Source organism: Zootoca vivipara, chromosome 12 (genome assembly GCF_963506605.1).
Source record: "Zootoca vivipara chromosome 12, rZooViv1.1, whole genome shotgun sequence".
In the NCBI taxonomy this organism is placed as follows: Eukaryota; Metazoa; Chordata; class Lepidosauria; order Squamata; family Lacertidae; genus Zootoca; species Zootoca vivipara.
In genome coordinates, this window is record NC_083287.1 from 51,426,512 (window position 1) to 51,440,757 (window position 14,246).

Sequence of the window (14,246 nt, forward strand, 5' to 3'; positions counted from 1 at the left end):
AATTCCAATTAGTGCAACAATCCATTTAAATAATTATAGTTGATTAACTAATCTGTATATTTAATTTGCATATTGGTAAAAAAAAAAACCAACCAATATTTTGGAAGCAGAAATAATAGGTTTTTCCCCTTTTTGTGATGCCCATGTTGATTATAGCAGGTATCTCTCTCAGAAGAAACATTCCTACTGTGAGAAGAGGGAGAATATCTCTTCTAAAATGGAGCTTATTTTCTGTGGTTTTCGTAAACAAGTTTTAAAATACTGTGCATATGTTACCCAACTATTCAGGTGGCACATCTTTTTATTGGATTTGAAGCTTTTAAATCAGTTAATCCAGCCAATTGTAGCCCTAATTTAAATATATTTGCATACCAGGTTAAAGGTAAATGCTCAGTAGTGTATAAAAGATACTGAAGGAAGAGCAAGTGAAAACTTCCAATGCAAATGTTAAAGCTACCATCCTATAGTAGTATATGCCGTTTATCATTTTCTTTTGGCTTCTAGAATTTTTCAGAGAATGAAAAAAGTTCTGCTCTCATCAGTACTGTGGAAGAGAGGACTTTCAAAGCAGGTGTGTTGAAACTGGGGCCTTCCAGGTCTTGCTGGACTGCAACTCCCATAATCCCTGGCCATTGATCATGGTTTCAGGGGGTGATGGGAGTTGTAGTTCAGCAACATCTGCAAGGTTCCCCCCCCCAGCTTTAAAAAGAATATCAGCATTCAGCAGGCACAGTTGCTTTGAGTTTTAGGACAGACCTGATGGGGTGGGGGAAAGGAATAATTAAAATTCCTGACATGACTTCAAAATATGTGACGTTTTCGTATTTTAAAAAATGCATTCTTTCGACATTATGTTGAAATGAAGACACCTGCAATACTGCCTGAGGGAAGAGGCTGCTTTATTATTTCCCAGGACCTTTTCTCTGTCCAGGTGTGTCTGTTGGCACTCATCAACCGAGTGAAACTCTCTCTCTCTCAAGAATACTTCAAAACATTTCTTTTTCGCTTCCATAGGCTTTGAGTAAACCTTTGTGCGAGGATTCTTCATTATTCTCTGTGCTTTTTCTTTATAACGTTGACAGAGGGGATGATTCTGCTGGTTTCCAATTAATAATTGACAGTTAATTGGGTTTAGTTAGGAGAATTTCTAAAACGAAGCCTAGGACTAGGGTCGCCAGACTCAATAGAGGACAGGACTTCTGTGCCTTTAATTGCCCTGCTCTCTTTTGCGTCTGGAAACCTTAAAGAGAAACCAGCAGACCCTTTGCTTGGAAATTAAACAAAGGGTCTGCTGGTTTCTCTTTAAGGTTTCCAGACTCAAAAGAGAGCAGGGCAATTAAAGGCACAGAAGTCCTGTCCTCTGTTGAGTCTGGCAACCCTACCTAGGACTGGAGCATGTGCAGTAGCTCACACCATCCAGTTCGTGCCCTGGGAAAACACTGTGCAAAACTAATCTTGATGTATAACCACACGTACAATTACATCCTAAGGGCGCAGCTGCAAATGTTTTCTTTTGGGGTGGATCCTCCGTTCCACTCGAGCAAACCTACCCCTGCCCCCCAAGCAAATTCCTCAGGGATATTCTGAATATCCACATGGCACTTTTGGGGAATCCCAGGCTATGCATTCCACTGCAGAGATGGAAAGGTGTCTCTCACCCAACTCCTCTCTTTCATCCTTTGATCTGCAATCTCTTCTTCTTCTTCTTCTTCTTCTTCTTCTTCTTCTTCTTCTTCTTCGATCCCTTGTAGCCGAGTCAGATTGTCTTCCATAAACATGGTTTTAACAATGAGTCCACAAGTGACTGCGGAGGCCGATTGTGGATCCACACGTCCTTCCACAGCGGGGACATAGGTTTCTAGGTGGGAGTTGATCACAGTGTGGATTTGCCAAGCGTGCCTTCCTTTTAGCAAGTTTCTCCCTTGCCTCCTGAGTTCGAGTGTCTTCAAAGCCCATGACACCTTTGGTAAAGGCTGTTCTCCAACTGGAGCGCTCGCAGGCCAGTGTTTTTCAAGTTGTCAGTGTTTATACTACTTTTGTAAAGATTTGCCTTGAGACAGTCTTTAAACCTCTTTCGTCGAGTGTTCTCTAACAGCTCTAAACTAGTTACAGGTAGGTAGCCGTGTTGGTCTGCCGTAGTCGAAACAAAATTTAAAAAATCCTTCCCGTAGCACCTTAGAGACCAACTAAGTTTGTCATTGGTATGAGCTTTCGTGTGCTTGCACACTTCTTCAGATACCTAAACTAAACTAAACTAAACTAGTCTCCCATCTTGCACAAGCTTTGCAAATCAAGACTGGTGTCTTTCACCATTTGATTTGATTTGATTTGCTTCACCTAAGCTTGGGGGTGCGCCGTAACTGTCGCTTCCAGGCCCAGCTGGCCTCAGTGGTGCCTTCTGTCAGCTTCAGCTGGTGGCCCAACTATGTCCCTACCTGGGCAGGGAAAGCTTCAACTCGTCTTGAGATTCCTGCCTTGTAGGGGGTTGGGCTAGATGACCCACGGTTTCCCTTCCAACTCTACCATTCTACGATTCTAAACAGGGCTGGTGAGGGGCATGGCCTGCAGAGAGTGGGTGTCGCTCAAGAGGAGGATGTTGGCTGGAGAGAGAGAGCCCCGGGGCTGAATTCGAGGGAGGGTTATCCATCCCTATTTTACACATACATGCACTCCTTCTCCAGACAAGCAAGAGGTATTATTGTAGATCTGGGACACATTCCGCCCAGGGAAAAACACCTGAGGAATGTGAGTAGCAGGACCAGAGAATCTTCCTAGCTTCATGAACGATGTACCCCGAAATGTTGTATCCCCTGGTATGATGTATGAATTACTAGTCTTTGGGGGGGGGCTACAAAATACAGGTATACTTTAGATGTTGCTCCAGTGTGTGTGGTTCCCAACACACGCATGCGCTAGGTCTAGATCAGGCATCCCCAAACTGCGGCCCTCCAGATGTTTTGGCCTACAACTCCCATGATCCCTAGCTAACAGGACTAGTGGTCAGGGATGATTGGGATTGTAGTCCAAAACATCCGGAGGGCCGAAGTTTGGGGGTGCCTGGTCTAGATATTGAAGAATGATGGTTCTGGGTCACACAAGAGGTCTAGAAGGAGCTCTGTAACAGCTGGGCCTGTTACAGCTGCTACAGTCAGCCAGAGCTCCCTCTCGGTCAGAAGCTTCTGGCTGGTTGTAGTAGCTGTTATAGCTGCTACAGTCAGCCGGAGTGCCATTTGCAGCGACATCCAATTTGGCAGTTCCTGGCGCTGCCAATTTGCACTGCCAATTTGCACACGACTTTTGTACGTGCAGGCTAGAGCGCATTTCTCGCCCCATCATGTCGGTGCAGTGTGCAGGAATGCCACTGTTTTCCTTTCCCCCAAAAAAGTATTGAAAATACATCTGGAGACAAAAAGAGTTATTTGTCGCTTCTCAGAAGAGCTGCCCTTTCTGAGCAACTCCATGTGGTACCTGTTGTGACAAGATTTGTTTTTGAATTTTTATTTAATTTTACAGCTTGAGTTTCCAGACCCTCCCTAGCCTGCTTTAACAGCCGGGAAGAGCTGGCTTCCAGCGACGTGCTGTGGCTTGCTTCCCAGTGCCACGGGGTATGTTTGTACCCGCGACGTGGCCCCAATTTCTCTTTTCAGTGGGAAAACAGCAAGGCATAAGGGAGAGGCAGTCACAGACGAACAAATGGGAGGAGCTGAGCCCTCATGCCTGCTGGGGAAATAGTAAGGCTGTCTGAAAGGGTTGCCTTGCTCTACTGCGCAGCTGCCAGACAATTTTGCAACCACCCCTTCCAGCAGTGGCGAAAACCTGTGCAATGGAGGCTTTTAAACACTGAGGGGGCCATGGGCATTTGCAGCGGGGGAAAGGTGGAAAGTTATAAAAGGTAAAAAAGTAAAGGACCCCTGGACCAGGCATATGCAAACTCCGCCCTCCAGATGTTTTGGGACTCCAATTCCCACCATCCCTGGTCTTGCTAGCTAGGGATCATGGGAGTTGTAGGCCCAAAACATCTGGAGGGCCGAGTTTGCGTATGCCTGCCCTGGACAGTTAAGTCCAGTCAAAGGCGACTATGGAGTGCGGTGCTGATCTCGTTTTCAGGCCAAGGGAGCTGGCATTTGTCCACAGACAGCTTTCCAGGTCATGTGGCCAGCATGACTAAACCGTTCCTGGCACAAAGGGACACCGTGACGGAAACCAGAGCGCACGGAAACGCCGTTTACCTTCCCGCAGCAACAGTACCTTTTTATCTACTTGCACTGGCGTGCTTTCGAACTGCTAGGTTGGCAGGAGCTGGGACCGAACAATGGGAGCTCACCCTGTCACGGGGATTTGAACAGCCGACCTTCCGATCGGCAAGCCCAAGAGGCTCAGTGGTTTAGACCACTGGCGGAGGTAGAGGAGTGGGGGGGGGGAGTGCACCGCCCCCAGCAGCATGATTCCAGTGAGATCTACTTGCACTGCCCCCCCACCTGCGCTGGGCACCACGCCAGCACAGCCAGCGCGCCACACCCCTGTGGCCAGCGCGCCAGCTGTGCCCCCGCCTGCTCTCCGCTATCCCTTCCTCAGGTAGGGTAGAAACTCAGGAGTGCGTATAGATGAGGACGTTTCACGAAAATTAAAGTTTCCTTCGGTGCTTTTTTTCTAACAAAAAATGTTTAGGGGGTACTCTGATAATCACCATTTTATAGTTTAAATTGGGACAAATAAATACAATAAATGGACGAAAGTAGAAAGATTCACAAAATATTTAGCGGTACGAGTCCCCGTGTGTCCCCCACCCCAACAAGCACTGGTTTCCTTCATTTGTTTCCTGTTCTTCCCTCTGTTTTTTAATCCACACAACAACTCTGAAAGGCTGAAAGGCAGTGAGTGGCCCAAGGCCACCCAACGAGTCTGATGGCTGAACCGGGATTTGAACCTGGGACTCCCCAGAGGCCGTACAGCCACTTTAACTGCTAAGGAAGTATTTGAACCCCCAGTTTGTCTTGCATTGCAATCCAAATCCAACAATTACCCCCCCACACACCACCTCTCCCAAGAATTACCCAAACAGGCTCAAAGCAGGTAGCTTTGGGCAATTTAACACATAAATCAAGGTTCAGCAAACTTTTTCAGCAGGGGGCCAGTCCACTGTCCCTCAGACCTTGTGGGGGGCCTGAATATATTTTGGGGAACAAATGAACTAATTTCTGTGCCCCACAAATAACCCAGAGGTGTGTTTTAAATAAAAGGACACATTCTACTCATGTAAAAACGAGCTGATTCCTGGACCGCCCGTGGGCCGGATTTAGAAGGCGATTCGGCCGGATCTGGCCCCTGGGCCTTAGTTTGCCTACCCATGGCACAAACTATCCATTGGGTAATTTACATTTGTGTGGACGATGTGCTACGGGGAATGAAACTTCTCCCTGTCATGCCACACTCTGGGAGAGCCTTTCCGATGTGGTAGAAGTTAAATGGAAACAAATGTGTAAAGTACAGTAAATAAGTTAGTGCTTGACATTCCTTGACCCAGGCCCACATTCCTCCTAATCTTAATTCAGCACACAAGGGAATAAGGGAAATGGAGGCCCATTACCCAGCAGCCAGGAATTTGAAATACTGTTTAGCATTTAGATTAGCTATTAGGTGATGATGATCCATATGACGCCGGGCAGGCTTGATCTTAGCCTGTTGGTACAATGTGAGCTGGTTCCTTCTTCCTCTACTGTCAATAATAATGATAATGATTAATAATAATAATAATAATAATAATAATAAATAATAAATTCAACACCTCACTCTTCCAGTCGTTCTGTATGCACAAACATTTATCATTGCCTGGTGGAAAGATCTCTCCTCTTCCGCGTGCGATTCTGGAGGTTCTCCAGCCACCCCCGTGCCAATTTGGGGGAGTGGGGGTGCAGTACCAGATTTACATATAAGCATAGGGCCCCACTCTCTTGGGGACCGAAAAAAAATTAAAGGAAAAGAAGAAGAAGAAGAAGAAGAAGAAGAAGAAGAAGAAGAAGAAGAAGAAGAAGAAGAAGAAGAAGAAGAAGAAGAAGAAGAAGAAGAGGAGTTTGGATTTGATATCCCGCTTTATCACTACCCGAAGGAGTCTCAAAGTGGCTAACATTCTCCTTTCCCTTCCTCCCCCACAACAAACACTCTGTGAGGTGGGTGGGGCTGAGAGACTTCAGAGAAGTGTGACTAGCCCAAGGTCACCCAGTGGAGGAGCGGAGACGCGAACCCAGTTCCCCAGGTTACGAGTCTAGCGCTCTTAACCACTATACCACACTGGCTCTTTTGTTACTGCCAAATGCCAATTTGTTTGTTATGAATAAAAATCATTTTAAGTTAGAGCTTAGTACTTATTTCACTATTAATATACAGTGGAACCTCAGTTTACAACTACCTCTGTTTATGAACGCCTCTGTTTACGAATGCCGCGGCCCCAGAAGTGTTTACATCCTGGTTCCGCGGCATCAGATGCGCAGATCGCTTCTGCGCAGCTCGCGCATGTGCAGAAGTGATTCGCGCACGTGCAAAAGTGCGCCTTCGGGGAGCGAATGCCTCCATTCACGAACGCCTCCGTGGAACGGATTGCATTCGTAAACAGAGGTTCCACTGTACTTTTTAATTGTGTTTCACTATTAATATACTCATTTGTATTGTATTGTACTCATTCACTCAATTGTATTTCAGTTCAACAAATACTTTGATAAAAAACATATTTTGTTATGTGCAAATGGCTTTAGATACCTATTACGTCCATAAATTACCATATAGCATATATTCAACACAAAAAACAGTGACAATTTGTTGTTGACAAAGGACAGCTGGACATATAAAGGGCGCCATTACCTTCAGTAGCTTAGGGCCTCATCAAACCAAAATCCGGCCCTGGTGGGGGCATGTGGGGGGGGGAGCAGGGGCGTAGCAAGGGGTGCAATGGGAGCGGGCCACCCCAGGTGCCACCCTGGAGGGGGGTGACCCTTGGGGTGCCACTCGCGCGGCAGCCTATACAACCGCAGTGCGCGAGCGGCAGCCCATAATGCCACCGCACGCCAGCAGCACCTGGTACGGACTGCACATGTGCAGCACCCCGTACGGAGTGCGCATGCGTGGGATGCCGCACATGCGCAGTCCGTACGGGGTGCCGCACAGGCGCCGCACCAGGTACCGCCTGGGCTTGGTACGCCACTGGGGGGGAGGAGAGGGGGGGAAAGCCCCATTGCCCTAGTGGTAGTTATTGTGCTCAGGGCTGGAGTAAGACGCAGGTCAGCATGAAGGACGCAAGGCTCTGTTGTCATCGACGGTAACCCCACGAGACTGCTGGTTCGTTTCCATCCTCCTTGCCCATGTCAGTCAAACCCCACCTTGCTTTCTCTTCTCTCTCTACTTCCACGCTTTTCATTGTAAGCAGGGGCCCACAGTGTGGTGTAGTGGTTGGAGTGTTGAACTAGGGCCTGGGAGACCCGGGTTCGAATCTCACTGGGTGACCTTGGGCCATTTGCGGCCTCTCAGCCTAACCTACCTCATAGGGCTGTTGCAGGGATGGAATGACAAGGGGGAGAACCTTGTGCTCCTTAGAGGAGAAAGGCACGATGTAAATCAACCAAACTAAGGCCCGGGGGCTGGATCCAACCCAGTCACTTTCTAAATCCCCGCTTGTTTTTACATGAGTAGAATGTGTCCCTTTATTTAAAATGCAGCTCTGGGTTATTTGTGGGTCCTGCCTGGTGTTTTTACATGAGTAGAATGTGTCCCTTTATTTAAAATGCAGCTCTGGGTTATTTGTGGGACATAGGAATTCATTCACCCACCCACCCCAAATATAGTCCAGCCCCCCACAAAGTCTGAGGGACAGTGGACCGGTCCCCTGCTGAAAAAGTTTGCTGACCCCTGATATAAATGCAACAGATAAATAAATTAAACAGAATTTTCCATATATACCGCGAGGTGCCGCAGACCGCACCAGTGCTGAAGAATAAACCGATAAGCCTGGCGAATGGATCCAGGCCAATTTAAGGCAAGATTATTTTTATTTTAACCTACAGCACCTCTATTTTTTTTTGCTTCCAAACCAACTGGCACACAGCCACTTGAGTTCGCTGTGACAGGGGGAAGGAAAAGCATTGTCCCTGGAGGGGTGGGGGGAGAGAAACTGAAAGATTGTAAGCATTTATTATGGGGGCCTGATGCTAGGCTCTTTCCAGTAAATGGTTTGAAAGATTAAGCATCTCAGCATCGCTGCAGCTATTAAATCATACAGTGTCTGCTGGCTGTATATTGCTTTGTATACGTCAAAGTGGCGAGGATTACCTCTTAATTCCCCCCCCCCCTTGCAGTCCATTTATTGTTTCCCCAACAAACGCCACGACGGGGGTGGATTTCAGTAACGAGATATTGCTCGAAACAAAGTTATGGTGAGGGCATCCCTTCTTCCTTATGAAGCGCTGTTAGAAACGTGAGCTTCTTCGGAGATGCTATTGCCGTTTTGGCACATAACCGGGGGGGTGGGGAGGAGGGGGAGTAGAGAATCCCTTTTTTAGAGGTGACGGGAGAAAAAGGAGCTGAAATGCAAGTCTATCGGGTGGCATCACTCAAGTGAATCAGAGGACAAAGCATTTGCAACCGAAATGTTATAGGGAAGCAAGAATGAGAAGAATTGCGACCCAGGCTGTGGGGTTGGTTGCCTTTAACTGTGCTGATTGTCCAGCAATCCTTTATCCCTGGTGGCGCTGGCTGCTGGTATCTTTAATTGTCTCGAAATGAAGGCTGATTGATAAAATTACTTCGCTCAGGCTCGGCCGCTTTATTACTCTGTGTCGGCTTTCCCCAACTGGGTGCTCGGCAAGTACATATCCTCCAATATTTCTCCGACGAAAATAAGGACATCCTATTTCCACCACCACCACCATCATTTTGTGCTTTATACTCTGTCCTTCTGACTGGTTTGGCTGACTCTGGGTGGCTTCCGACATATATAAAAACGTAATTAAACATTAAACCTTAACAATGTCTCTATACAGTCATACCTCGGGTCGTGTCCGCTGTGGGTTGCGTTTTTCCTGGGTTGCAAACGCGGCGGACTCAGAAGTATTTATTTCCGGGTTCTGCCACGCCCGCATGCACAGAAGCGTTCTACGCGCTTCACACATGTGCAGAAGCGCTCTATCACGCTTTTGTGCATGCGTGAAAGCGCCACTTGGGTTCATAGCTGCCAAGTACCCCGTATTTCCCGGGAAACCCCCGTTTTTCTTACCCTTTCCCGCTGGTCTCCCGTTTGAGCTCCTCTCCCATTAATCTCCCTTATTTTGGCTCCTGTCGGTGGCTATTTTTCTGGTGTTGCTTTGCCCATCTATGGGCACCAGAAAATGGCCGGCGCCGGAAGTCGTGTCTGCGCATGTCCGGAGGTACCGGAAGTGCATCTACGCACTTCCGGACATGCATAGACCCGACTTCCGGTGCCGGCCATTTTCTGGTGCCCATAGATGGGCAAAGCGACACCAGAAGTTGCGTCTATGCAACTTCCGGTGTCACGCGGCTGCTGATCCCAGATTTTTTTGTGGGAGACTTGGCAGGTATGCTTGGGTTGCGGACTTTTCAGGGTGCGAACAGCACCTCGGAATGGATCAGGTCCGCAACCCGAGGTACCACTTCAGATGGCTGGGGGCGGGGCGGATAACTCCATACCCTCCAACATTCCTCCGATGAAGAAAGGGATGTCCTAAAGAAAAGCGTGACAAACTGGGATGACTTCTGTAAATCTGAGACTGTCCCTGGAAAATAAGGACATGCGGGTGGGTCTGCAGGTATTTCGGACAACGACTCCCATGTTCCACAGGCAGGCAGGCCAGGTGCTTTGAAAGCATCAAGGGAGCCCTAAATCTGGCTGTTTTCCAGGCCCCACCAGAAGATTAGAAAGGGAAGAAGTTGTTACAAGTGCTCTGGGCTTAGCTGGAAGGGACTGATAATTTTGGAGGGAGGGTGACAGAATAACATGTTGGGGGGCACTGGCCAGGGTCCCAAGGCATGCTCTACCCAGGGCTGTCGGGGAAGAGGACAAGCTGGTGATGAGATGGCCGGGATCTGTAACAAAATGTTGCAGCACGCGGTCTCCTGAGAAAGAGAGGAGCGCTCCCGTTCAAGACTCCAGCCAGCCCCCCCCCCCTATCTGGAATGCTCTCCCACCATGATGTTGCCTTATAATTATACAGAGCTGAGTTGGAACATGGGGACTTAGGAAGATGGAAGAGAAGAGGAAGCATGCTTGTTTTTTCCTGCTTCAGAGGGCAGGATTCAAACAGATGGCTTCAAGTTACAAGAAAGGAGATTCCAACTGAACTTTCTGACAGTAAGAGCAGTTTGACAGTGGAACGGTCTCCCTTGGGAGGTGGTGGACTGTCCTCCCTTGGAGGTTTTTAAGCAGAGGTTGATGGGCCATCAGTCATGGATGCTATAGCTGAGATTCCTGCATTGCAGGGGGGGTTCGATTAGATGACCCCTGGGGTCCCTTCCAACTCTATGATTCTATGTATCAGAAACCTGGGGGCAGGTGGGAAGCCACTTGGAATGGAATCCTGAATAGCAAACACTGCAACATTTGTTGCAAGCCACACTCACCCCTCCCCAATTGCTCACTTTCTACGTTCGGGTTTCCTAAACTGGAGAGTGTTTCTGCATTGGAGTTACTCCGTCCGTATTTCGAAACGGCACAGCCCCTGGAGGGATATGCCCCATTTGAAAACAAGCACAGGGAACAGCTCTTATGTAACAGCTTTATCAATGCTCGCAGTATTCTCCGAAGGGTGAACGAGATGTGTGTGGTTTCTTCCCACCCCCACCGCCCTCTGCTCGCTGATCAGGAGCAGAAATGATGAATGAGTCCTGGAGACGAAAAGCAACTGGACCCCCTCCAGGATTATAAGCGGCACAAAGGAGTTGTGGCATATATCATGCTACAGACATGTTTTTGTGGTGCAGACAAATAACAAGGCGTGGAGCTTAACAAGCCACCCATTGGCAAATCACACTGAGCCATTGTTCCCGAGCAAGTGAGAAAATCCATAGGTGTTTATTTTTGCAAACCACATCCTAGCAGAGAGAGGGAAGCACATGGCAAGGAAGGTGGAATCCTGACTGGAGTTTACAGCAGCAATTTCCTCAGTCAGGGGCAAGGGGCAGGGCTTGGTGGTGTTCTGACACAGCCTTCCCCAACTTGGTGCCCACAAGATGTTTCGGACTGCATGTTGGCTAGGGCTGATGGGAGCTGTTGTTCAAAACTGGTTGGACAAGGTGACCACGCAAAACTTCCTCCCTCATCTAAATGATAGGGGGCAGTGAGAGCCACCAACTAAGAGGATGATGATGATACCCTTCTCACTGGGTTGCCCCAGCCACTCTGGGCTGCTCCCAACAAAAAGGAGTAAAAACACAATACAACATCAACCGTTAAAAACAGCCCAGAAGAGGGCTGCCTTCTAAGTCGGATAGTTGTTTATTTCCTTGACATCTGGTGGGAGGGCGTTCCACAGGGAGGGTGCCACCACCAAGAAGGCCCTCTGCCTAGTTCCCCGTAACCTCACTTCTCGCAGTGAGGGAACCGCCAGAAGGCTCTCGGCACCGGATCTCAGTGTCTGGGCTGAATGATGAGGGTGGAGATGCTCCTTCAGGTATACTGGGCCGAGGCTGTTTGGGGCTTTAAAGGAGGATTAGTCAGATTCATGGAGGAGAGGGCTATTGATGGCTAGTAAAGGTAAAGGTAAAGGACCCCTGGATGGTTAAGTCCAGTCAAAGGCGACTATGGGGTTGTGGCACTCATCTCGCTTTCAGGCTGAGGGAGCCGGTGTTTGTCCACAGACAGCTTTCCGGGTCACGTGGCCAGCAGGAGTAAACCGCTTCTGGCACAACGGAACACTATGGCAGAAACCAAAGCGCACCGAAATGCCATTTACCTTCCCGTCACAGCGGTACCTATTTATCTACTTGCATTGGCATGCTTTCAAACTGCTAGGTTGGCAGAAGCTGGGACAGAACCATAAGAGCTCACTCCGTTGCGGGGATTCAAACCACTGACCTTCTGATCAGCGAGCCCAAGAGGCTCTGTGGTTTAGACCACAGCGCCACCCGCATCTCATGATGCCTAATAGAACATGATGGCTCTGCTCTGCCTCCACAGTCGGAGGCAGTAAGTGCCTCTGAATCCCAGTTGCTGGAAAAACCGCAGAAGAGGAGAGTTGCTCTTATGCACAAATCCTGCTTTCGGGTTTCCCACAGGCATCTGGTTGAGAACAGGATGCTGGACTAGACGGGCCATTGCCCTGATCCAGCAAGCTCTTCTGATGAGTGTTACCTGTTGAATCAGACTCTTTTCTTACACTTAGCTAGGCATCCCTTCTTCTTCTTCTTATGTACCTGCTTCACCTCGTGCCTTGCCAAGGGACCAGTCTGATTTCTGCATTGAAGCCTTTAGCGGAAACAAAGCTGGGAGTTTCAGTCATCACTCCGGCAGCGAAGGCCAGCACAGAGCGGCGGACGGCTTTCTCTCCTCCCTCCTGGAACTGCTGCTTGATTTCACTAATGCTCTCATTTTAGCATCTTGGGAGGCGGGATTTGTGATTCTACCTTGCGTCCTCCAGGACGCCGTGTCATTCAAGGCAGGCGCTGCTGCTCCCCGCCGGGAAAAATAATGACCACCTGGCTGTAGGTATTACAGCATGTACTCGGCAAATAGCTGTGCAGCGTCTGCCTGTTGGCAGGGATATATCCACTGCGTTCATCAAACCATGGAAACGTGTTAAGAGCTTCACCGAATCAGCCAATGGCTTTCCATGTATCCCTCTGGCTGCTGTTTGTGACCGGAGGGGAGGCAAATGTAATTCGCCAGGAACCACCCAAAGCCCAGCCATGGAAATAGTGTGGCTATTCTCGTTGCAGAATCCGGGCAGGTAGCATCTCACCCTCCACAGATGCAAGGCGAGGAGAGATGGGATGAGGTACCCTTCCCCTCTGACCTTGTAAGTGGGGTCACATGAATAGAAGAAGAAGAGTTTGGATTTGATATCCCGCTTTATCACTACCCGAGAGATTTCAGAGAAGTGTGACTAGCCCAAGGTCACCCAGCAGCTGCATGTGGAGGAGCGGAGACGCGAACCCGGCTCCCCAGATTACGAGTCTACCGCTCTTAACCACTACACCACACATGAATAGCCTACTCAAATCAGGAATTGTGGGGCAGATCACAAGATTGTCAGCGGTTGATTTCGAAGCGGTGGCCTCCTGGGCCATGGTCAGGGGATGGAGCCAGGACCAGATGGAGAGGATGGAGCTGGGGCAAGACCTGAAGCTAGCCTCGGGGAATGGGTTGGCACCCATCTTTCTCGGGAGACCACAGAGCAGTGTGCCTGCTCTGTGTTAGAAGGTAACAGCACCTGTTGTGGCTGTAGAGACCAATAAGGGAGAGACATGTTTTGTTGCAGCTGGGGCAGATGAAGGCGTCCAGATGTGCTGCTGCAAATGCACCATGGTGTTTCTTTCTCTGCGCTCCTCCCAGCGGCCATTCCTCCTCTGGTCACTGCTGTGGATACATGACCTGACTGATTGTCTCCAGGTGCTGTGGTTATCTGCAAGGGGTTCTCAGGCAGCAGGGTTCATGTTGCCAGCCTTCATGGTTCCTTTGCAGACATCTGTGTAACACAGCGTTGGTCTGCCAACAGGCCTGGTGCCTAAAGCCAGCTCCCCATAGAGCACGTCCTCGGGAATCCTGCCATCTTACATTCTGTGAACATGACCAAGCCAACGTAGATGTCGTGGAAACAAAAGTGCAGATATGCTGGGGACATGGGCCTGGGGGAGTGCATCTTTGTTTGAAACTCAGTGCTTGTGGAAGGCATTGAGATATCACTCAAGGTGGTTGTAAGAATGCCCACGACTCACTTCCATAAAGCAGTGTGCTCATCAAGCAGTGTGGTAGACAATCGTCTTGGTCATAAGCGTTGCATTCTCCCGCACCCTTTTGGAGAGGCGAGCTGCCTTGCCAATACACTTGCCCAGCATGTATGAGAGCCAAAGCAGAATTCATCAGATCAGATACAAGCCTTTCGCAAGAGCTGGCATACTGAGCTTGGATTTTCCTTGGTTTTCAAACCCTGAAACACTGGTCAGGCTAGTGGGACTGGTGCGTACGTCAAAGAGAACGCCAGCTCCTCTTCCAGTTTACCCCCAGCTCTTTGGGGTGGGGAGAGGTCTTT